The sequence below is a fragment of the Mauremys mutica genome, chromosome 5 (genome assembly GCF_020497125.1).
Source record: "Mauremys mutica isolate MM-2020 ecotype Southern chromosome 5, ASM2049712v1, whole genome shotgun sequence".
Classification (NCBI taxonomy): Eukaryota; Metazoa; Chordata; order Testudines; family Geoemydidae; genus Mauremys; species Mauremys mutica.
In genome coordinates this window covers 16,911,574-16,935,192 of record NC_059076.1, presented here as the reverse complement: position 1 = coordinate 16,935,192, position 23,619 = coordinate 16,911,574, and the positions used below count along the sequence as shown (strand labels likewise).

At 44.2% G+C, this 23,619-nt stretch overlaps 1 long non-coding RNA gene across 1 annotated transcript; it reads left to right on the top strand.

Moving 5' to 3' along the window:
• The first annotated feature begins 20,958 nt into the window (after positions 1–20,958).
• On the top strand, positions 20,959–22,727 carry LOC123371427. The gene is made up of 3 exons (XR_006579793.1): positions 20,959–21,113; positions 22,018–22,188; positions 22,386–22,727. It is a non-coding gene; the product is annotated as an uncharacterized LOC123371427 (long non-coding RNA).
• Positions 22,728–23,619: the final 892 nt, after the last annotated feature.

Genomic DNA, 23,619 nt, shown 5'->3' with positions numbered 1-23,619 from the left:
GGTGATGTAAAGACCGCCTCTAAACTCAAGGAATGACAGGCTCCTGCTCCTAAAGCGGTCCGCAGTGCCGGAAGGCTTCTTTCAACGGAGCCTGCCATCCCTCTTTATGGAATTCTGTGTGCGGGCGGATATGTGACCTTGTGGTGGAGGAGGACGGATACAGATTCCTCAGCTGCGTGACTCAGTGGTCCAGGACAAGGACCGCTGTATAAGATCTGTAACCGCCCTCCCCCGCTGCAAAGTCACATCTCCCCCGCCCACACAGATCCTGGAAACCACCTCCAAAAACCGACCAGGGTGCCTACTGACTGCACCATGTGTGTGACCCGCTGCTGATCCTGCCCCCGTGTCTGTACCCTGGGAAAGGTGACTGTCCTATGCAATTAACCACCCCCTTCCCCACGCCCCCCATTCAAACACAGTCTTCTTTGAAAAAACATAACGGAAACAGTAATTAACAGCAAAGCATTTTTATTAATTAAGTAGACAGTTAGGGGATGGGATTGGGATTGGGACTACTGTGAGTCTGGAAGTGAAGGACTTCGGCAAATGTAGGGTATGAGAGCTTTAGGGTACTTGAGCACTGTGCTGTGGTGCAGTGACAGTATTCACGTCCCCGGCCACCCCTCCTCCTGATTATTTTCGGTGAGGGGGGTATGGGACTTTGTGGCGGGGAAGTGCGGTTGCAGATACACTGCAGGGTGTCTCTGTCCTCCTGCGGTCCTGCAGAACATCCACAAGGCGCCTGAGCATGTCCGTTTGCTCCCTCACTAGTCCAAGCATTGTTTCAGTCGCCTGCTTGTCTTCCTCACGCCACCTCTCCTCCCGTTTGCTGTGTGAGCGCTGGCACAGAGAGATGGTCTCCCTCCACTGGCTCTGCTGGTCCGCCTCTGCTAGGTAGCAGCCCATACGTTCCTCGAACATCTTGTCCCTTGTCTTTTTCTTTCGCCGCCTAATCTTTGCCAGCCTCTGCGAGGGGGATGCTGTGGCAGGTCTGGAGACAGTGGAAGCTGTGAGATGGGAAACAGGGAGTGAATTCCTTGCAAAGATACATTTTTGCGAACAATTAACTGAGTCTAGGCTGTCTCTGTGAATTCTGGGTTGAGACCCCTGTGCCTGCTGGGGCACAAATCATTTTCGCGGTGGATTCTGGGTAAATGTCGCCAGTCATTCCTTCCTCCGGGAAAGCAACGGCAGACAATCATTTCAAGCCCGTTTTTCCAGATTTGCCCTGGCATACACCATAGCGTGGCAACCATGAACACTGTTTTGCCTTTTGTGTATGTCACCGTATGTGTACTAGATGCCGCTGACAGAGGCGGGCCAGCAGCGCTACACAGCAGCATGCTTTTGCTTTTGCATGACAGCAGAGATGGTTACCAGCCATATTGTACCATCTACCATACCATAAATTGGTAATAAGATGGTAATAAGATGGGCATGGTTACCTGTCCTTTTGCACTGCCCCATTTGGTGCTGTCATAAGTGCCCCTGGCCAAGCAGCCAGGGGCGCAAAAGCAAAAATTGGGAATGACTCCCTGAGTCAATCCCTCCTTTTTGGTATCTAAAAATAGAATCAGTCCTGCCTAGATTATGGGCAAGTGTACTAGAGAACCACTGTATCATAGAACCAGAGAGCACAGCTGCTCTGTGTCCGATCCTGCATAAATTATGAGCTGTATGCTATTCACAGGGGGTGCTCCTGCAACAACACCACCTGTTCATTCCGTTCTTCCCCAGCCTTCCTGGGTTACCATACCATTGTCCCCCCACTTGTGTGATGAAGTAATAAAGAATGCAGGAATAAGACACAGTGACTTGTTTGTGAGAAATGAGTGGAAGGAAGCCTCCAGCTGCAATGATAGTCCAGGCAGGACATTAAGGAGTGTGGATGAAGGAGCCCATCATCCCTCTGCTAGTCCAGGGGCAATTGAATCTTTTATTTACAATGAAGGGTGGGGGCTGATGGAGCTCAGCCCCCTGTTGCAATGATGAGGACGGTTACCAGCCATATTGCACCATCTGCCATCAAAAATTAGGGACAGGCGCCCTTGATCGACCTTACTGATGCTAGTTGGCATGGTTACCAGCCCTTTTGCACTGCCCCATGTGCCAATAGGCTGATGATGAGGACGGATTTCCATCTTTCTGTACCATCAGCCATCCATAGTGTGGGGGGAGCAAGGATGTTGGTGTTGAGTGCTGCACCATCGCGTCTATCTGCAGCATTCAGTAAAGATAGGGTGACATGTAAAAGAGTCAACAGAGGATTGTTTTCACTTCTGGTGGTGGGTGGGGTGTGTGCGCAAATTGCCGAACTATGCCCTGACCCACCGCAGACACTGTGTTTGACCCTAGAAGCATTTGGAGCTCATCCAAGAATGCAAATACTTTTCAGAGACAGCAGGAACTGTGGGATACCTTGCATCCTCATTCCCCCCTCCCTCCATGAGCGTCCATTATATTCTTTGGCTTTCCGTTACGCTCGTCACGCAGCTGCGTGCTGAGTCTGTGCTATGCCGTCTGTCCGTAGATTTTTTAAAAATACTTTGGACCAGGCGTAAAATTACAGTAATTACCCTAATTAGATGCAGGAGTCTCCGAGCGAGATCACCCTGAGGAGGGTCACTGAAGGAGATAGAGAGCGCATGCTGCGTGAAAGCTAGCACGAACCAGGGCCCGATGCAGCCGTGCTTGGGGAGGCAGTGCTCCCTGAGTACCTCATGAAAGCCTTGCGCGGAAAACTGTGCTACCACGGAGCACCCAATAAGGCAGCTCTCCCCAGGAACCTCCTGCTGATGCTTTTCGATTAACACAAGGAGAGCTTCGTGGAGATCGCCAAGGATGATTTCTGTTCTATCCCCATATCTAGAGAGACCTCCTTTTCACACAGTTAAGATTTATTAAGAATAAAAGTTAACATGGTTAAAGCACTTACCGACTGCTCCTTCCCCTGATTCAGGGTCCGGGTTAATGGCCGGGGAGGGTTGTTGGGGGATCTTCGTGACAGTGATGAATAGATCCTGGCTGTCAGGGAAACCAGCGTTGTAAGCGCTCTCGCCTGCCTCGTCCTCCACAAACCTTTCCTCATCTTCCCCGTCCGCGAACATCACCGAGGAACTGGCCGTCGACACTGTCCCATCGTCAGAGTCCACGGCCACTGGTGGGGCAGTGGTGGCAGGCTCCGTAGCATCCGTTTGCCGCTTTGATTTTTTGGTAGCCTTGTCTGGTGTCCTTGATTTTCACACGGCGCTGCGTTGCATCCCGCCTGTATCCTCTGTCTCTCATGGCTTTGGAGACCTTCTCGTAGGTCTTCGCATTCCCTGTTTTGGAGCGCAGCTCCGAAAGCACAGACTCCTCGCCCCACACACCGATCAGATCGAAGAGTTCCCAGTCAGTCTATGCTGGGTCCCTCTTTCTATTCACAGATAACATGAACTCCTCTGCTGGAGAGCTCTGCATCGTTGCAGGTGCTGCGGAGCTCGCCCCGATGTCCAGCCAGGATGTCAGATTCAAAGTGCCCAGACAGGAAAATGAATTCAAATTTTCCCGGGTCATTTCCTGTGTGGCTGGTCAGAGAATCCAAGCTCGGACTGCTGTCCAGAGCGTCAACAGAGTGGTGCACTGTGGGATAGCTCCCGGAGCTACTAAGTTCGATTTGCATCCACACCTAGCCTAATTCGAGCTAGCCATGTCGAATTTAGCGTTACTCCACCTGTCGGGGTGGAGTACCAAATTCGAAATAAAGAGCCCTCTAGTTCGAATTAAATGGCTTCCTGTTGTGGACTGTTGAGCGGTTAGTTCGAATTAACGCTGCTAAATTCGAATTAAAGTCCTAGTGTAGACCAGGCCTTATTTTAGTTTAGCTAAACCGAATTAAGGCCAGCCACTTTAATTCTGAATGAGAGTATCCACACAGAGGTTTAATGCAATTTAACTAATCCTCTTTAAATTAATACTTATAGTTAATTCAGATTAACTTTCCTGAGTGTTCCTGCGTAGACAAGTCCTAAAATTTGAGTAGCATGAGAGGTGTACCACAACTCAGAGACAAATGCTGAAGACATTTCAGCCACTTGGTCTTGTAAGGCACCAGCCCTAGTTACTTCCCCTAACAGCTTGAATGAATGGCGAAAGTGAAGAGGTATTTTTTCTAGAGCTGACAAAAAAGAGAAGGGTTGCAAATACCCCAAGTACTGTGTCTTAAACAGTTACAACTCTGGAGAAACAAGAGCAGTTCTTGTTTGGGCCCCTGATTGGGAGTGGAGTGGAAGAAGTGGCAATCTAATAGAGGACTAAGGTTCTTCAGGCCTAGTCACTGCTGGATAGTCCAGTCCAGTCTCTTATTCCAAGCAAACAGGAGTTTACAGGTTTGCAGTTAGCGGTTTCTCTCACTGGAGCCTGTCTGCCAGGATTTCCTGCTCAGTCGCTGCTGTTTCCACATGCACAGGCCAACTCCCTCTTGCAATCTCCTCCGGCCACACCCTATTCCATAGGCAGTCCCCCAGCTTCTGATGATGCCTGCCCTAGACACAGCTCCTTGGGGATTTCTCCATGGATCCAGCTTCTCTGATGCTCCTGGTTTCCAAGCCACAGCTGTTTCCCCCCAACCTCCTGCCCCAGGAGCGAGGGTCCTGCCTTAAGATCTTTCCTTCTACCTGGCTAGAGGAAGGGGATGTACTGTGAGAAAAAGGATAATGGAAATGGTAGTTTCTTCCATACCAGGTGCATCACTCCCTTATCACCATAAGGAAAGGTTTCAAAGTGGAGGTTTTTGTCTTTTTGCTGGTTTGTTTTCAGCAGGGATTTGGCAAAATCTAATCTCACACTGGTTTAAATTAGGAGTAACACAAGTCACTGGAATGGAAATTGGTAATTGCCTAGAATCTTGTCTTCATGGCACAGTCTCAACCAGAAATATACATACATGGCCGATGATGGAGGGGTGGCCTGGCAAAATTTGAGTGAGTGAGAGCTGCGACCATGTGCTCCAGGTCACGCTGCCACTCTCTCAAATTTGTCTCACTAACCTTCCATTACCACAGAGGGGCAGCTGGGGGAAAACTGTGTGCTGTGACCTCATGGACCAATTCACAATGCCTGGAATGGGGAGATGCGCCCAGCCCTGGAGAAGAGGAGCTGCTGCTGTGGCATGAGTTTGCTTTCTGACCCCCACTCCTCTGGCCTTCCCTCCACACCAGGACAGTGAGCCATGTAGAAACTTCCCACAACCCACTGGTGGGTCACAACCCATTGTTTGGGAAACATATTCCTTTAGAGGATGTTTTTGTGGGTGTGTGAATAAATAGTGACTTACCCAGCCAGGGAAGTAAACAGTTACACAAACTCAGAGGGTTCAGAACTAATCGCGACATGCTTGGTACAGCACATACTTTTCTACAGGGAAACAGCTAGGAATAAAATTGGTAATTTTTCGTATCTTGGCAAGGCCATATAGTCCATAGTAAGGGTATAGTTCAACAGATTGACCTGAAAATATGCATATGTTGGAGAATATATATAGGCTGTTTGTCAGGATGTGAAGCAAAACTGATAGGTGAGACAAGGAATGGGATATTACTGAAAATATAATGCCCATTATAAAATCAGAAGGCACCGGAAGAATGTTGCAGCACTGTTCCAAAAAATCTCAAGAAGGAATGGAATGGATAACACTGAAAATATTCCATCATCAAATATTAAGACCGTCTAACATTAGTGTTCAAATTCTGGGTAGCTAATGTCATCTGACTTTCAGAGATGTTTGAAAATAATGGATCAAAGGCAGAGAAACTTCCGTATGAAAAAAGAAAAAAACTGGGGACAGTTTTATTGAGGAAAAAACTGGTACATGAATGATAAATATTTAGTGCAGAAGGTAATAAAAAGGATGCTCGAATCCTGATCCTTCCAGGAAATAACCAACCTCTGGCTGAGAGGCTAGGAAGAAATTATAAACTGTTATAAATACACCCAATATTTCCAAACCTATGGAAAGACCCAATGAGACTGCAAAATGAAATTTCAAAGTTTATTGACAGGTGGCATTGTTCAAATGGTAGCTGGTTCCTTGCATCTTAGGAAGTCATTGCGGGGTGTTGTCACTGAAGGGTTGTTTCTTTTTGCCATAGCAGACATTGCAGAGTGGTGGGTCGATGACTTGCACAGGAGAAATCAGGAAATTAAAAACTCCTTCTTCTTCTCCTCCTCCTCCTGCGAGTTCTCTCTCTACCTCTACGACCTCTTCTCCTTCTGCCATGTCGTCTTCTCCTCCTTCCATGCCGACCCCCGCGGCCTCCCCTCCGTCGCCTTCTGCGACGGCTCCTGCTTCTGCTCCTGCTGCGTCTGTACCTTGCCATTTCTGGAGAAGATTATGGCTTTCAAGATCTCCGCAGCTGGAGCACCAGCTCCGTAGGAGGCAGCCAACCTGTCTGGTGGGATATCCTCATCTTGTGAGCTGAGCTGGCAGCTCTGGCCTTTATATAGAGGGGCTGATAACTGTGACAAAAACCTACCGGGTCACTCACCTGTGATGAACTATAATGGGCTTGTTCAGACATGGGCATCAATTTTACTGTATAGCAAAGTGTCCATATAAGGAAAACACCAGCTGTCCTGATCATGTCATTAACACTTTCCACTGAAATGATTATATAAGGACAAAGCCACAAGTTTTGACCCTATATGGACATAAAATGGTTCTTTGTTGAAATGACAGTATAACCAGAACAACACCACCACAAACATCTTGAAGTTAGGAGGACGCAGCCAACTATGAAGCTATGGAATTGTTTGTCTCTGCATTACCCTTGCCTTGCTGGATTAATTTTGTCAATGTTTGGGTGACTTGATTTAAACTGGATCTATTCGGCCTACCTGTCTTTGGTGGAATTTCTTGAGCTTGTTAGATGAACTGGCACTCTGACCTTTATGTAGAGAAGCTGATAAGTATGACCCACATTGCCCTATTATTCAGCTGTGATAAACTAGAATTTAGCAATATATGGCCATTAAATTTACTGTACAGCAAAGTTTCTATGTAAGAAAACAAATAGATTTTTTCCCCTTTTATAAACACTTTGGAAGTTGATTTATGTCGGTCACACTTATAAGAGGGGAAAGCAGTGACCAGTTGATATTATCATATCTCTTCACTACATAATGGCAACACCCTTCATGACACCCAATCATCAGAAATGAGAAGCTGCCCTTCCTAATTTGATCTACTTTGTTTACTACCCATGTGTTCATTTAAGAAGTCCCGGAGAAGGCACTAACTCAGTCCTAATTGTGTTTTCTTGACTTTGAACATTTAGGTACCTAAAATGGTTGCTTCTAATATCATGTGAAATGTTTTGGGTCTAGTGCCTCTTTTTTTTTCTTTGGTGCAAAGTGAGAAAAAGTAACTTATGGCCCCAAAAGGTTTCATCATTGTTTCCTGAGGGCAATTGAAACAGTATGTGAATTACAAGTCAAAAGAGGCAAAGAATCCTGTGGCACCTTATATACTAACAGATGTTTTGCAGCATGAGCTTTCGTGGGTGAATACCCACTTCGTCGGATGCAAGTTAAAAGAGATGGCTGATTTATACTATTTGTAACTTGTATCCTGCAGCAAATGAATAACTTCAATATTGTTGTCAAATGCACACTGTAGTATTTTGGGGTGATAAAATAATTAAGTGTTGCTACATTGTGATCCATGTGTCGTTGAGAGGACTAAAGATTTGTGAAAAAATGCTCAAAAGCTTAAAACCAAATCTATGATTTGAATACAGTGTGTCTAATTCCCCTTTCCATTTCAGGCAAGCAGGAATGTAACCCATTACATTTCTAGTAAAAAGGAAGGTATTTTTGCCACTAAAATGAACAGTCTTTCAATAGCAGCTGTTACAATTTGAAAATAATAGGCTTGATTCTCCATTCACACCAGTTTTATATCATTATAACTCTATAAACTCTTATGGAGCTAACTCCTAATTGACACTGGTATAACTGAGAGAATGATTAAGCCTATACTTTTGCACTGGAAATGTATAAATTAAATATGTTATAGACTTCTGTCATAAACAGATAGTTAAAGGTTATTGCCTCTTTTACTTGTAAAGGGTTAAGAAGTTCACCTAGCCTAGCTGACACGTGACCAGAGGAACCAATGGGGGAACAGGATGTTTCAAAAGGAAGGAGGGTAGTTCCCTTTGGCTTGGTCAGTTTCAGTTTTGGCCGGAGTGGAAAAGATCAAGGAACCAGCCTCTTATCAGAGTAGTGAGTATCAGAAACAAATACATAGGTTTATGCTAATTTTCTTTTGTGACTTTGTGCAATTAGAGGAATGATCAAATTAGGGATTCTTTTGTGTACTAAGTTTTTGCCCAGGGGAACATCCTCTGTGTTTTGAATCTGTTGTCTGTGAGAGTAGCTGGTACGCTAATCTCTTCCAGAGGTTTTTTTCTTTTACCTTTCTTTTCTTTAATTAAAAGCCTTTTTTTAAAAGAACCTGATTGATTTTTTCTTGTTTTTAGATGCAAGGGGTTTGGATCTGGACTCACCAGGGACTGGTGAGGGAAGAAGGGGCGGGAGGGGAATGAGTAACTCTTCCTTGTTTTAAGATCCAAGGGGTTTGGATCAGTGTTCACCAGGGAGTTGGTGGAGAAGTCTCTCAAGTCTACCCAGGGAGGGAAAGGTTTTGGGGGGGAAGACAGAGTTCTCCAAATGATTCAAATATTTGGATGGTGGCAGCATACTGATCTAAGCAGGTAATTAAGCTTAGGGTTTCTCATGCAGGTCCCCACATATGTACCCTAAAGTTCAGAGTGGGGGTGGAACCTATGACTACTTCTCCACTTCATATTCTACAATATCTTCTTGGCTTCATCTCTCTTCTCAGTCACCTGTGTGATGCATACCATTAGTCATGCACTCACACTTGCTCCTGTCATACCTTTATTACATCTGACCAGACAAGTCTCAGAATAAGGAAACCTCTCAATAGAATAAGTACTGTGTGTTTCATTTGGACAAGGTGGGCTTTTGAACTGATGTGGCATTCAGCCCCAAAGTACTCCATCTTTCATAAATCCGAAGGTAGTCTTGCTGTCCTTATGCTTCTCCAAAGCATTCACAGTCAAAGAAGAGACTCTAGAACTTGCTGGATGTTCACTGGCCTTCAAAATATAGATTGAATGTACTCAGTTCCTCAGGAAATCCTAGGCCCTTTCATGTTTTTCCACTCACGTATGAAAGCCGAGAAAGCTTGCAAATCATCTATCTCATGATTCATTAGATGGAACATCTTGGGGGCACAAAGCAAAAAACCTTCTCTCTTCATTAAACGTCAGGGGTGACAACATATCTTTTGGAGGGCTAGTATGCACAAATTCACGTAGTCACTGACAGTTTTAATCACAAGAACCATACAGATCCTACAAAACAGATCCACCTCAATAACCAAACAGGCCTCTGTAGAAGGATTGTTTTGAGATCAGTAAATGGCTATGTGAGTAGAAAATCATTACAAGGCAAAATATTTTCTCTGTCATAGGATCAGATCATCTCCCCCAACCTCCATCCTAGATATCATTGTGCATGTGTTTCATTAATTGGCTGTCTCAGTTTGATAGCTATGTTTTATTGATTTTCACACCTCTCTGAGCCTTCCTTCTGTTTCCCCCCATTCCCTACATTCCCCCCAGTCTGTTTCCTCCTTCCCATGTTTTCCTGCTCCCTCATAGTTTCCTGTCCAATTTCCAAACAACAGAGAGAGCCACATTACAAACACATTCTCTGAGGGCAGCCCAGGTTCGATTTCTTCAGGAAAAAGATGGGAGTCATCAGTCAACTTTACTGCACAAGCCTTCTTTCTCCACATTCTTTCTCTGGCTTTCACAGAAAAAATAAAACAGTGCAGTATGAAGCATGTGGGTTACACTTTGACTTCAGACCAGCAAGCCAAAGCTGCTGAGCCAGTAAGCTCACAAAGGCCTGCACTAGAGACCTCACAAAAGCCTGAGGCTTAACATCAGCCCAGAGAGCCAGAGGTGCTGATCTAGCAAACCTTACAAAGACCTGTGCTTTGACAAGAGCCAGTAGCCTCACAGATGCCTGACTTTGACTTTACCCCAGCAAAGTAGTGGTGCTGTGCCAGAGACCTGTGTCCAGACATCATGATAGGAAGATGGAGATACCGAGCTAGTATCCTGACAAAGTCCCGCTTGGCTTCAGCCAGGAGCCTGGAAGTGCTGTAGCCAGAACTCTGTGTCAGTGCTTTGACCATTACCAACCCAGCATGTTCTATGTGTTGAGCCAGTGACCTCATAGCAGCCCGTTCTTTGATATCAACCCAGTATGCTACATTTGAGGAACAAGTGACCTCATAGAGGCCTGTGCTTGGACATAAGCCGAGAAACCTAGAGGCCATTAACCACATTAACCACATAAAGGCCTGTTGCCTTGGCGCCAGCCATCATTCTAGAATGTGTGGAGATTTGACTTTATCCCAGCAAGCTAAAGGTCCTGAGCTGGTAACCCTCCAAGGCCTGTGCATTTACATCAACCCAACATGCTATAATTGGTGAGCTAGTGACCTCACAGAGGCCTTTGCACTGAATTCAGCCCGTGAAAAAGGATAATGGAAATGGTAGTTTTTTTCCATATCAGGTGCATCAATCACCATAAGGAAAGGTTTCAAAGTGGAGGTTTTTTGTCTGTTTGTTGGTTTGTTTTCAGCAGGGATTTGGCAAAATCTAATCTCACACTGGTTTAAATTAGGAGTAACACAAGTCCATGGACCTGATTCTGATCTCACAGTGTGTTCATACAGTGGTGTCATTCATTTACCTGAGAGTAGTTACCCATAATTTATAGATGTGAATTTTCTAACACAAAAGGTATTTCACCCAATGTGGGGCAACTAGTTTAGACCTCAGTATGATGCGAGCGGCGGGGAGCGGCGGGGAGGAGGAACTGATCACTGGAATGGAAATTGGTAATTGCCTAGAATCTTGTCTTCATGGCACAGTCTCAACCAGAAATATACATACATGGCCGATGATGGAGGGGTGGCCTGGCAAAATTTGAGAGAGTGAGTGCGGCGACTCTGTGCTCCAAGTCACGCTGCCACTCTCTCAAATTTGTCTCACTGTTTTTCCATCACCACAGAGGGGCAGCTGGGGGAAAACTGTGTGCTGTGACGTCATGGACCAATTCACAATGCCTGGAATGGGGTGTCGGGCCAGCCCTGCAGAAGAGGGGCTGCTAATGTGGGGTTACTTTGCTTTTCAACCCTCCCTCCTCTGGCCTTCCCTCCACACCAGGACCGTGAGCCATGTAGAAACTTCCCACAACCCATTGTTTGGGAAACATATTCCTTTAGAGGATGTTTTTGTGCATGTGTCAAAAAATACTGACTTACTTAGCCAGCGAAGTAAACAGTTACATTACTGTATCATTCAAATAATTACAGAGGGTTCAGGACTAATCGCTACATTCTTGATACAGCTCATACTTTTCTGCAAGCAAACAGCTAAGAATAAAATTGGTAATTTTTTGTATCTTGGCAAGGCCATATAGTCCATAGGTGAATAGATTGACCTGAAAATATGCATATATTGGTGAATGTATATAGGCTGTTTGTCAGGATGTGCAGCAAAACTGATATGTGAGACAAGGAATGGGATATTACTGAAAATATAATGCCCATTATAAAATCAGAAGGCCCTGGAAGAATGTTGCAGCACTGTTCCAAAAATTCTCAAGAAGGACTGGATAATACCGAAAATATGCCATCATCAAATCATAAGACAGTCTAACAACAGTGTTCAAATTCTGGGCAGCTTATCTCATTGGGTTTCAGAGATGGCTGAAAAAAATAATGATCGAAGGCAGAGAAACTTCCATATGAAAAAAGAAAAAACTTGGGATAGTTTATTGAGGGGAAAAATAGGTACATGAATGATAGATATATGATAGATAGGTTGTGTAGAAGATAGTAAAAAGGATGTAAGAATTCTGATCCTTCCAGGAAATAACCAACCTCTGGCTGAGACGGCTAGGAAGGAACTGTAAATTGTCATAAATCCACCTAGTATTTCCAAACCTATGCAAAGACACAATGAGACTGCAAAATGAAATTTCAAAGTTTATTGACAGGTGGCATTGTTCAAATGGTAGCTGGTTCCTTGCATCTTAGGAAGTCATCGCGGGGTGTCGTCACTGAAGGGTTGTTTCTTTTTGCCATAGCAGATATTGCAGAGTGAAGGGTCGATGACTTGCACAGGAGAATGGGGGAAATCAGGAAATTAAAAACTCCTCCTTCTCCTCCTCCTCCTCCTCCTCCTCCGAGTTCGCTCTCTACCTCTACGACCTCTTCTCCTTCTGCCATGTCATCTTCTCCTCCTTCCATGTCGACCCCCACGGCCTCCCCTTCGTCGCCTTCTGCGACGGCTTCCGCTTCTGCTCCTGATGCGTCTGTACCTTGCCATTTCCGGAGAAGATTATGGCTTTCAAGATCTCCGCAGCTGGAGCACCAGCTCCGTAGGAGGCAACCAACCTGTCTGGTGGGATGTCCTCATCTTGTGAGCTGAGCTGGCAGCTTTGGCCTTTATATAGAGGGGCTGATAACTGTGACAAAAACCTACCGGGTCACTCACCTGTGATGAACTATAATGGGCTTGTTCAGACATGGACATCAATTTTACTGTATAGCAAAGTGTCCATATAAGGAAAACACCAGCTGTCCTGATCATGTCATTAATTAACACTTTCCACTGAAATGACTATATAAGGACAAAGCCACAAGTTTTGACCCTATATGGACATAAAATGGTTCTTTGTTGAAATGACAGTATAACCACAAAAACAACATCACAAACACCCTGAAGTTAGGAGGACACAGCCAACTATGAAGCTATGGAATTGTTTGCCTCTACATTACCCTTGCCTTGTTGGATTAATTTTGTCAATGTTTGGCTGACTTGATTTAAACTGTGGATCTATTCAGCCTACCTGTCTTTGGTGGAATTTCCTGAGCTTGTTAGTTGAGCTGGTACTCTGACCTTTATGTAGAGAGGCTGATAAGTATGACCCACATTGCCCTATTATTCAGCTGTGATAAACTAGAATTAAGCAATATATGGCCATCAAATTTACTGTACAGCAAAGTGTCTATGTAAGAAAACAAATAGATTTTTCCCTTTTTATAAACACTTTGGAAGTTAATGCATGTAGGTCACACTTTTCAGAGGGGAAAGCAGTGACCAGTTGATACTATCATATCTCTTCACTACATAATGGCAACACCCATCATGACACCCAACCATCAGAAATGAGAAGTTGCCCTTCCTAATTTGATCTACTTTGATTACTACCCATGTGTTCATTTATGAACTCCAGGAGATGGCACTAACTCAGTCCTAGTTGTATTTTCTTGACTTTGAACATTTATGTACCTAAAAAGGTTGTTTTTAAGATCATGTGAAATGTTTTGGATCTAGTGCCCTTTTTTTTTTTTTTGCAAAGTGAGAAAAAGTAGCTTATGGCCCCAAAAGGTTTCACCTTTGTTTCCTGAGGGCAATTGAAACAGCATGTGAATTACATGTTAAAAGAGATGGCTGATTTATACTGTGTGTATCTTTTTCCCTGCAGCAAATGAATAACTTCAATATTGTTGTCATATGCACAGTGTAGTATTTTGGGGTGATAAAATAATTAAGTGTTGAAACATTGTGATCCGTGTGTCATTGAGAGGACTAAAGATTTGTGAAAAAATGGTCAAAAGCTTAAAACCAAACCCATGATTTGAATACAGTGTGCCAAATTCCCCTTTCCATTTCAAGCAAGCAGGAATGTAACCCATTACATTTGTAGTAAAAAGGAAGGTATTTTTGCCACTAAAATGAACAGTCTTTCAATAGCAGCTGTTACAATTTGAAAATAATAGGCTTGATTCTCCATTCACACCAGTTTTATATCACTATAACTCTATAAACTCTTATGGAGCTAACTCCTAATTGACACTGGTATAACTGAGAGGATGATCAAGCCAATCCTTTTCACTGGAAATGTCTAAATCAAATATGTTATAGACTTCTCCACTTCATATTCTACAAAATCAGCTTGGCTTTATCCCTCTTCTCAGTTACCTGTGTGATGCGTACCATTAGTTATGCACTCACACTCGCTCCTGTCATGCCTTTATTACATCTGACCAGGCAAGTCTCAGAATAAGGAAACCTCTCAATAGAATCAGTACTGTCTGTTCCATTTGGACAAGGTCGTCTTTGAACTGATGTGGCATTCACCTCTATAGTACTCCGTCTTCCATAAATGCTGTCCTTGTGCTTATCCAAAGCATTCACAGTCAAAGACTCTAGAACTTGCTGGATGTTCACTGGCCTTCAAAATATAGATTGAATGTACTCAGTTCTTCAGGAAATCCTAGGCCCTTTCATGTTTTTTCACACATGTATGAAAGCTGAGACCGTCTAACAACAGTGTTCAAATTCTGGGCAGCTAATGTCATCTGACTTTCAGAGATGGTTGAAAATAATGGATCAAAGGCAGAGAAACTTCCGTATGAAAAAAGAAAAAAAACCTGGGACAGTTTTATTGAGGAAAAAACCGGTACATGAATGATAAATATTTAGTGCAGAAGGTAGTAAAAAGGATGCTCGAATCCTGATCCTTCCAGGAAATAACCAACCTCTGGCTGAGAGGCTAGGAAGAAATTATAAACTGTTATAAATACACCCAATATTTCCAAACCAATGCAAAGATCCAATGAGACTGCAAAATTAAACTTCAAAGTTTATTGTCAGGTGGCATTGTTCAAAGAGTAGCTGGTTCCTTGCATCTTAGGAAGTCATCGTGGGGTGTTGTCACTGAAGGGTTGTTTCTTTTTGCCATAGCAGACATTGCAGAGTGAAGGGTCGATGACTTGCACAGGAGAAATCAGGAAATTAAAAACTCCTCCTTCTTCTCCTCCTCCTCCTGAGTGAATTTCATCAGGCCATGCATCTGACTTATCTAAGGCTCTGTCTACACTACAGCCTATGTTGGCAAAACTTACTTCACTCAGGGTGTGAATATTCCACCCCCCTGAGCAACGCAAGTTACATCAACAAAAGTGCTTGTTTGCACAGTGCTATGTCAGCAGAACTTCTCTCGCCAACATAGCTTCTGCCGCTTGAGGAGGCGGTTTTTTTTATGCCTACGGGAGAGCTCTCTCCCATCGGCGTAGAGCATCTTCACCAGACATGCTGCAGCAGTGCAGCTGTATTGGTAAAGCTGTGCCACTGCAGTGCTGTACATGTCGACAAGGCCGAAGTAGAGGTCTGTCTCATCTTATGCTGGGGTTACATTCCGCACTCAGCGCGTAAAGCGAAAATTGTGTATAGTCAAAATTACATTGAGTGTAATGGCGGGTGGAATCGCCCGCACTACAGAAACAGTATTTAAATTGCGATTTTTCTCTTTTTTGTTTTTGTTTTTTTCTTGTTTTTGCTGACCACCTAAAGCTGAAATCCCGCATGTTAAATGCGCCTAAGATGCGACAGACCTGTAGTCTTTAATCTGTTCTGTCCCTCTTCAGGCCCAAGAGCCTTCTCCCTTGCTGTGAAGATTGTGTTAAGCATCTGGTCACAATTAACTTTTTTAGTGAAGACTAAAGTTAAAAAAGCCATTAAAAACTTCAGCCTTCTCTGTGATTCATCGTGTTATACATGGTTCAATGAGTCAGAAACTGATTAAGAGACAGAATATAGGGATAAGTCATCAATCTTTGTCATGGCGAAAGGTTTACAGTGGGCTGCTACCAGGTTCTGTGTCTTGGCTGATGTTCTTTAATATGTATTAATGATCTGGAAAAGTGGTTGACCTACAATAATTCACGAAAAAGACCTTTGTGTCATTGTGACCAATTCAATGAAAAATCCTGCTCAACATGCAGCTGCAGTCAAAAACGTAAACAAAATGTTAGGCTTCCTAGGGAAAGACAAAAAATGCTGAAAATATAAAGTCATTATTTAAGTAAAGGGCATTCACTCATCCATATTTAGTTCTGGTCACCTACCATGCCTCAGAAAAGATTTATCAGAAATGGAAGGCGTTCAGAAACAGAGAGTCCAGCGGAGGGCAACAAAAATGATTAGGGGGCTGGAGCACATGACTTATGAGGAGAGGCTGAGGGAACTGGGATTGTTTAGTCTGCAGAAGAGAAGAATGAGGGGGGATTTGATAGCTGCTTTCAACTACCTGAAAGGGGGTTCCAAAGAGGATGGATCTAGACTGTTCTCAGTGGTAGAAGATGACAGAACAAGGAGTAATGGTCTCAAGTTGCAGAGGGGGAGGTTTAGGTTGGATATTAGGAAAAACTTTTTCACTAGTAGGGTGGTGAAGAACTGGAATGGGTTACCTAGGGAGGTAGTGGAATCTCCTTCCTTAGAGGTTTTTAAGGTCAGGCTTGACAAAGCCCTGGCTGGGATGATTTAGTTGGGTTTGGTCCTGCTTTGAGCAGGGGGTTGGACTAGATGACCTCCTGAGGTCCCTTCCAACCCTGAGATTCTATGATTCTATGATTCTATGATTCTAGGGAAGAAAATGAATAGAGGTGTGTGGAGAGACTTCTGAAAGACTGAACATTTGGGACTTTCTGCAGTAATCAAATGACAAGAAGGGAATGTGATAAAATATATACAAAAAATAGGTTGAATTGAGAAAATATATCAGGCCCTTCCATTTACCCTCCCATAACACAAGAGCAAAAGGACATTCAATAAGATGAAAGGGAGCAAATTTAAAACTATCATATGAATTTCCCCCCCTACAATAAGCTTGTGGCACTCACTGCCCTGAGATATCATTGACATCAAGAGCTTACCAAGATTCAGAAAAGGATTGGTCATTTGTACTAAAAGATTGATGTCAGAGACCTGGTCAAACTCCCCTTGTCGGTCATTCACCAGGCAGGTGTATTAGATCCAAGCACTAGTTTCATGCACTTCTAAGCTCTTCTTGGTCTGGGTAGTTTCCAGGCACTGTCTTTCTTTGGCCTCTAAGCTCAGTGCCTGAACATATACTCTAAGATTGGCACCCCTCTTTGGAGGTGGGGCCCTGCAGTCCAGCTGCTCCAACCCCCCCAAGAGCAGTGCTGAACCCCCCAAGACTCCCCAGTAGTTTAAGTGCATGCTCCCTGAGCTTCAGTCTTGTGGGTACTCTGGATTATAGTTTAACGCTCTAGAGACACATGATAGTTGAAGGAAGAACACACAGACTTTGCAAAAGGAGCTCTACACCAGTCACTCTTTACTTTTAGACAGCGCAAGAGATATACAGATCCATGGAAAATAAACACATGTATGTGCCCAAGGTCCTCTCTTCTGGACTGCCCTTCTCCCTCTCAGGTTTCTTTTCCAGGCCATGGAGTTTCCTCTCAGTCCTGCCATAGGCCGTTTCTACGCTATGGAGACCGGACCAGCATAGCTATGTTGGTGCAGCTATGCCAGTGTGATGTTGCAGTGTAGCGGCCACCTACACCGACAGAAGGGTTTTTTCCATTGGTATAGGAACACCACCGCCTAGAACAAAGTTAGCTACATCAATGGAAGCATCCTTCTGCCAACATAGCTGCCTTTACACTGGGGATTAGGTCAGCATAGGTGTGGGTTTTTTCACACCCCGACTGACATTGCTATGTTGACCTAACTTTTAAGGGTAGACCAAGGCTAAGTTTCCTCATGAGGCTTGAGCATTTCTTGGGATTTGGTCAGTATACTTCCAGCGCCCAAGGTCCCCTCTTCTGGACCACCATTCTCTATCTCAGATTTCTTTTCCAGGCCATGGAGTTTCCTCTCAGTCCTGCCAAAATCTCCTATTTTGTTGTCCCCTGAACCTCTCAGTTTTTAAAGGCCAGTTCTAACACCTCTGTATGTTCTCTTGTCCGGCTGGGGAAATTCCACTGTTCCAACTCCCACTCCCTGCAAATAAGCTGGAGAAAACTGGTATTGCCTAGATTAGTTATCCCATTGTTCTGCTAGGGCAGGCTATTCCATTGTTGATGATCCTTAACAACAGACTCATTCAGGACAGACATCCAGATGACATTCCCCTTCTCCTCCATACAAGAGGTAGGATGCAATATTGCAGTACAAGACAACCATGTGGTCATAAAACACTCAGAGTTCATAAAATCAAACTGGAATTCAGAAGTTAATGAAGAGGATTTCCAACATCGTCACATTTAGAAAGGATATAAGCCGTCATGCTTCAAGACAAAAGCTAACCTGTGACGGGGAAGGCTAGGAAAAAAGTTTAACTTTGGGCAGGTCACACCACAAGGTCCTGCTTTGACTGAAAACAGGAAAGCTCCCATTGATTTCAAGTATCAATTGCCTATTTTAGAGCATTTCTTGCCTCTTCCTCTAAAGCATCTAATAATGGCTACTGTCAAAGACAGGATACTCGACTTATCAGGCACGACAATACTTATGTTCCTATTGCAGAAGACTGTTTATCTGCAATAAATAACAATATGCTGTAGGAAATGTGTTGATGACACAGAGCAAATGCTGACACCATTATCTCTATATGGTATTTGGGGAAAACGTGCAATGTTCAACGTGCTTTTCTATGAACAGAGATCCTGAACACTTCTGATCATCAAGAATCCTAGGGCACTTCAGAAGAGTTAGAAATATTACTTCTGCTGTTCTAATATGTTCTGCCATAAAATCCCCCTGTGGTTTCATTGGATTTGGCATTTTGGAACACACCCTAGCCCAGGGATGGGCAAACTATGGCCCGCGGGCCGGATCTGGCCCTTCAGGGCTTTGGATCCGGCCCGCGGGATTACCCCTGGTGGTGCTGCGGGCCCGGCGCTGCTCTCAGAAGCAGCCCCCGGGCCGGGAGGCAAAGGGCTCCATGTGCGCACGCAGAGCCCTCTGCCCCCCCCCACCCAGGGGCCGCAGCACTTCCTGGAGTGGCGTGGGGACAGGGCAGGCATGCAGGGAGCCTGCCCTGGCCCTGGTGTGCGCCACTGCCACCCCGGAGCCACTTTAGGTAAGCGGCACCGGGCTGGAGCTCAAACCCCTCCTGCCCCCCGCCCCCCAACTTCCTGCCCTAAGCCCTCTGCCTGTACCTCGCACCCCTCCTGCACCCAACTCCCTGCCCTGAGCCCCTTTCTGCACTCCTGTGCATTCCAACCACCTGCCCTGAGCTCCCTGCTGCACCCTACACCCCGTGCACCCCAACTCCCTGCCCTGAGCCCCATCCTGCACTCCGCACCCCTCCTGTACCCCAACCCCCTTCCCTGAGCCCCCTCTTACACTCTGCACCCCTTCTCTGCCCCAATCCCTTGTCCTGAGCCCCTTCCTCCACATCCCGCACTCCACCCCCCCTGCCCCGGCCCTGCATACAATTTCCTCACCCAGATGTGGCCCTCGCCCCAAAAAGTTTGCCCACCCCTGCCCTAGCCTAAATTTCCGGTATAGCTCAGGTTCAGTTCTCAGGATGGGCTGAAAATGAAAGGGGCTCTTCTTTGGGGCTAGTTCTATGAAGGGAAATCAGCCGTCTGAGACTTACCAGTAGCAAATGTTGAAGTGGACAACCCAAACCATTCCTGTGAGCATCCATGGAACAGTCATTACATGATGTCACAGCAAATCAACACATTGTGACACAATGAATAAATTTAATCTTTGGCTCTGTCTGGAATCAGATTGTTTTCTGAAGATGACAATTGTTGTTGTCCATGGACCATGTTCAGAAAGTTCAGATACTCACATACTACAGTGAGGGGTGACAGATAGTATCATTTAGATGATGCGAGGAGTGGGGCTGGACATTCTATGGATAGCACTCATCCCTCTGCTGGGCCACCTCTTAACACCACTATAGAAAAGTGCATTCCCAAGATTAATAGGCGCACAGGGGAAAAGATAACACAAGGTTGATACCAAAGTAGAGAGGGAATGCAAGTGACTCCACTACACGAAAGAAGCTCAGAGCATGATCATTTAGTCTTAGAGAACTACAGGGTGGTTCTCTGCAATCCCCCAAAGAGGCCTTACAATTATATCATATTTTTTCAAGTTCCATTAATAATTTCAATGTTATTTTATGGCACCATTTAGACCTCTGTGTGCAAAAGCACTTCACAAACTTAATAAACCAATGTACACATCTATTAAAAGTGGTATTTGATGGGCATACAAGGAAAAAAACCTGAGGTTTTGATCCCATATGGACAGCACTACAAACCCATTACTGATCATCACTAGTGTGTGACATTGCATTGACGGCCACACTTATCAGTCTTTTTAGATAAATGCCAGAACTGCTAGTTCATCTCACAAGCCCAGGAAATCCCATCAAAGACAGGGTTCCTATCTCTACCCAGAGGTGAATGGTGGTAGTGCTCCAACTGGTGAGAACTTGGAAGCCAAGCTGGAGATGCAGCTGGAGCAGGAAGCAGTGCAGGAGATAAGTACCGCAGGAAGGTATAAAGGAGGGAGAAGATGACAGCATAGACTAAAGAAGATGCTCTTCCTTATTTTTTTGGCCCACACCCAGGCTGTTTTGAATTTCCAAAATAAAGTTTCAAAAGCTTAAAAAAAATCAGATTCTTACAAACTATGGTGAATCACTTGGTCACTTTCTATATGCAAAAACTTCCAGACACTGAATAAGTTCTGTTAAAGTTGCATATCCCGAATAGACTCATGGTTTAAATAAAATCATCCAAGCATTTTCAAAATTAAGCCTTCTACCCAAGGGTAATGTACAGAATAAAGTCTCCATTGTTTCACAGCTGGATGCTTCCTCAAGAAGGCACAAATTTAATAAATGGAAACAGTTTTAAAGGCAAGTAATTTCCAGTTAATAGTTGGCATGGGAAGCCAAAGGAGACAGACTAATACAATAGGATTGTGACATCACAATGAAGTCATCTACGCATCACCTGGCCTTACACATCTCCTCACTTCCCCAGCTAGCTGTTTTCCTGGAAGTTTCTCGGCTACTTGTCACCTTCATCTACTTTACAGTTCTTTCCTTTCTGGCTTTATAGCCATACAGAATAATGCATAGCAATAATTAAGCCCTGCAACATCCCTGTCACCTAAGTAAGTTGATCACACTCAGGGCAGGGTTTCCTGGACTTGGTGATTATATGCTTAAGATCAAGGCTGCCAGTGAGAGTTGGCACAAAAAGGAAGAAGAATTACAGGGCTAGGAGCTGACTAATATACTGGGATGTTCCTACACCCTTATGAGCCTGGTCTGGTCTGAAAGCCAGGAAGTGTAAACGAGCCTTTGAAAACCACAAATTCAAGTTTCCAGAAAGAGACACTGCATGTTGGCTGAGAAAAGCTAATTTAAATATTATTCCAACTCCAGCTAACTTGGATTTCATTAACTGTAAGCTCTTGGGACGAGGGTCCACATCTTCCCATATTTTTGGAAATTGTTGAGTACAGAGTGACTTCTAGTAATACATTAGTAATAAACACAGTAATTATACTTCATGTGAAGATACAAATCTTTACTAACCATCATACAAATATTTACCTCTGTGTTTCAGGTCATAAGTCCATATCCCATTTCTCAGGTGCCCGTACCCAAAGCTGGATCCACAATTTAGCCTCTGCTATTGGAAAAGCTTGTTCCATATTATATATGTACTGTGTTATTAAAATGGTCAAAGGTGAAGGTTCAGAAGTGGCCTCTAATTTTGGGTGCCTCAATTTTGATGTGTCCAACTCGAGACTCTTAAGGCCTGATTTGCAGAGCACTTCCATTTCCAATTAAAATCAGTGCCCTTGAGATGCTCAGCATTAGAGGCCACTTTTAAAAAGGAAGGACACTGGGATAGGTTAATTCATTCAGGTCATTGTTAAGGTTAATTTCAAGCTATGGTCTTAAGCTAATTCAAATACATAATTATGATGCAAAGCAGAGAGGCTAATCATCGGGAGTATGTCCTGTCCATCTCGCCATTTAAAGACCAGTGGTGTTTATTTTCACTAGCTCAGGCATTAAAGCATCACCACTGTAAAAGTCTAAGAGGCTCTACTTGAGACTGAGAACAATGACAATGGTCAGATACATATGCTACCTCAGCACACGCAGGTGAAGGAGGCCTGGAAGGAGAGCGAGGCCTTGCAGGAGGAGAGTCACGAGAAGGAGACTCAGGAGAAGGTAAATACTCATTACTTTGGTATTTCACGTTAGTGTCTGAAGTTATTTAAAATTAGGGGCGGGGGGAAGGGGAGAGAAAGGTGTGTGTGTTTCATGTGGTGAACAAGAGCAATTTGTCCCAACCAACCTGAGCAGGGATTCTGCCCACGTTTCTTCTGGTTGGACTGTATTTGTGCCTTTCTCACTTTTCTTCCCAGGCAGACCCCATTACCATGACACTAGTGTGATGTTCTGAAGTGGTCAGTCACATCCGCTCTTCCAGTTCCTGCAGTGTATGGGTGAGCTGCCGCCCCATCACAGAACAAAACAGATGTAAAACTTGGACAACTTGTCAAAATCCAAGAGAAACCACCCTTTCCCTTCAATAGAAGCTGGTGACCGATAAATCAGCTGACTGCAATTCTTGCTGTGACTTTTGCTTTTGTCTGAAAACTTTCTCCCTCAGTTTCCTTATTAAGATGATTTCGTTTTCCAGGGTTAAGATTAGTCTAAGGACAATACGATTATGCATTTGTCATAATTGGTGCAGCTACAAAACATGGCTTGATAATAAATAGATGCTACTGAATGTGCTGGAAAACCATCAATAAACAACAATGGGATTCTACAAGATCACTGTGATGCTTCCCAGGGGTAGCCAGAGGGGCGAGTCATCTCGCTGCCACCTGCCCTTAGCCCAAGCTTTCCTATTTATACTTGTCTTCTTCTTTAAAACAATAGGTTCTGAGTGTGATGAAAATAAGTAGGCCAGTCAGAAAAAAGCAATGCAGTTTCAGGTTTAATGATGGGTTTGACCATTGCTCCTTTGGTAGAAGGGTTCCTGAATCTTGAAAAGATACTCCATTGCCTCAATGGTGTTGATTCAGTGACTTTTCAGAAGTCCCTAGGCATGAGAACAGGAGGTTATCTGTTTTTGGTGGAGGAATATACACTGTGAGCAATGGTTGCTAGGCAGAGGGAAGAAAGAATGAATAAGTAAAGTGTTTTGGAAGGTTACCTGCTTACAATTCAAAAGTTTAAAATTCTAATTAGAATCAGTAGAGCACGTGGGAAATTAAACAGATTAGATAGAAGCTATTTTATTAGCCAAGAAATTGCCAAGCTAATTTCCTGGGTTTAGTGAGATCTTACTGCAAAATTATCCAATACTTCTCTCCCCCAATGTCCATAGCTAGAATAAACAAATTAAATACATTCAGTCAGATTCTCTTTACTTCTTTCTCTTCCTTGCTAACCTAGTCTCTTCCTTCTTTTCCCACACTACCGCCATCTCTTCCTCTTCCTCCTACTGGCAAGAGGAGGCCTACAGGGCCATCCTACCATTTCAAGGCAGTTGTTGTGGTAAAATTCCAGACAAAGGAGAATGTGTTTTAGGTTCAGCCAGACCAAACCTGCCTTTCCTGATGCAATTTCTGAGTCTCTGAGATGACT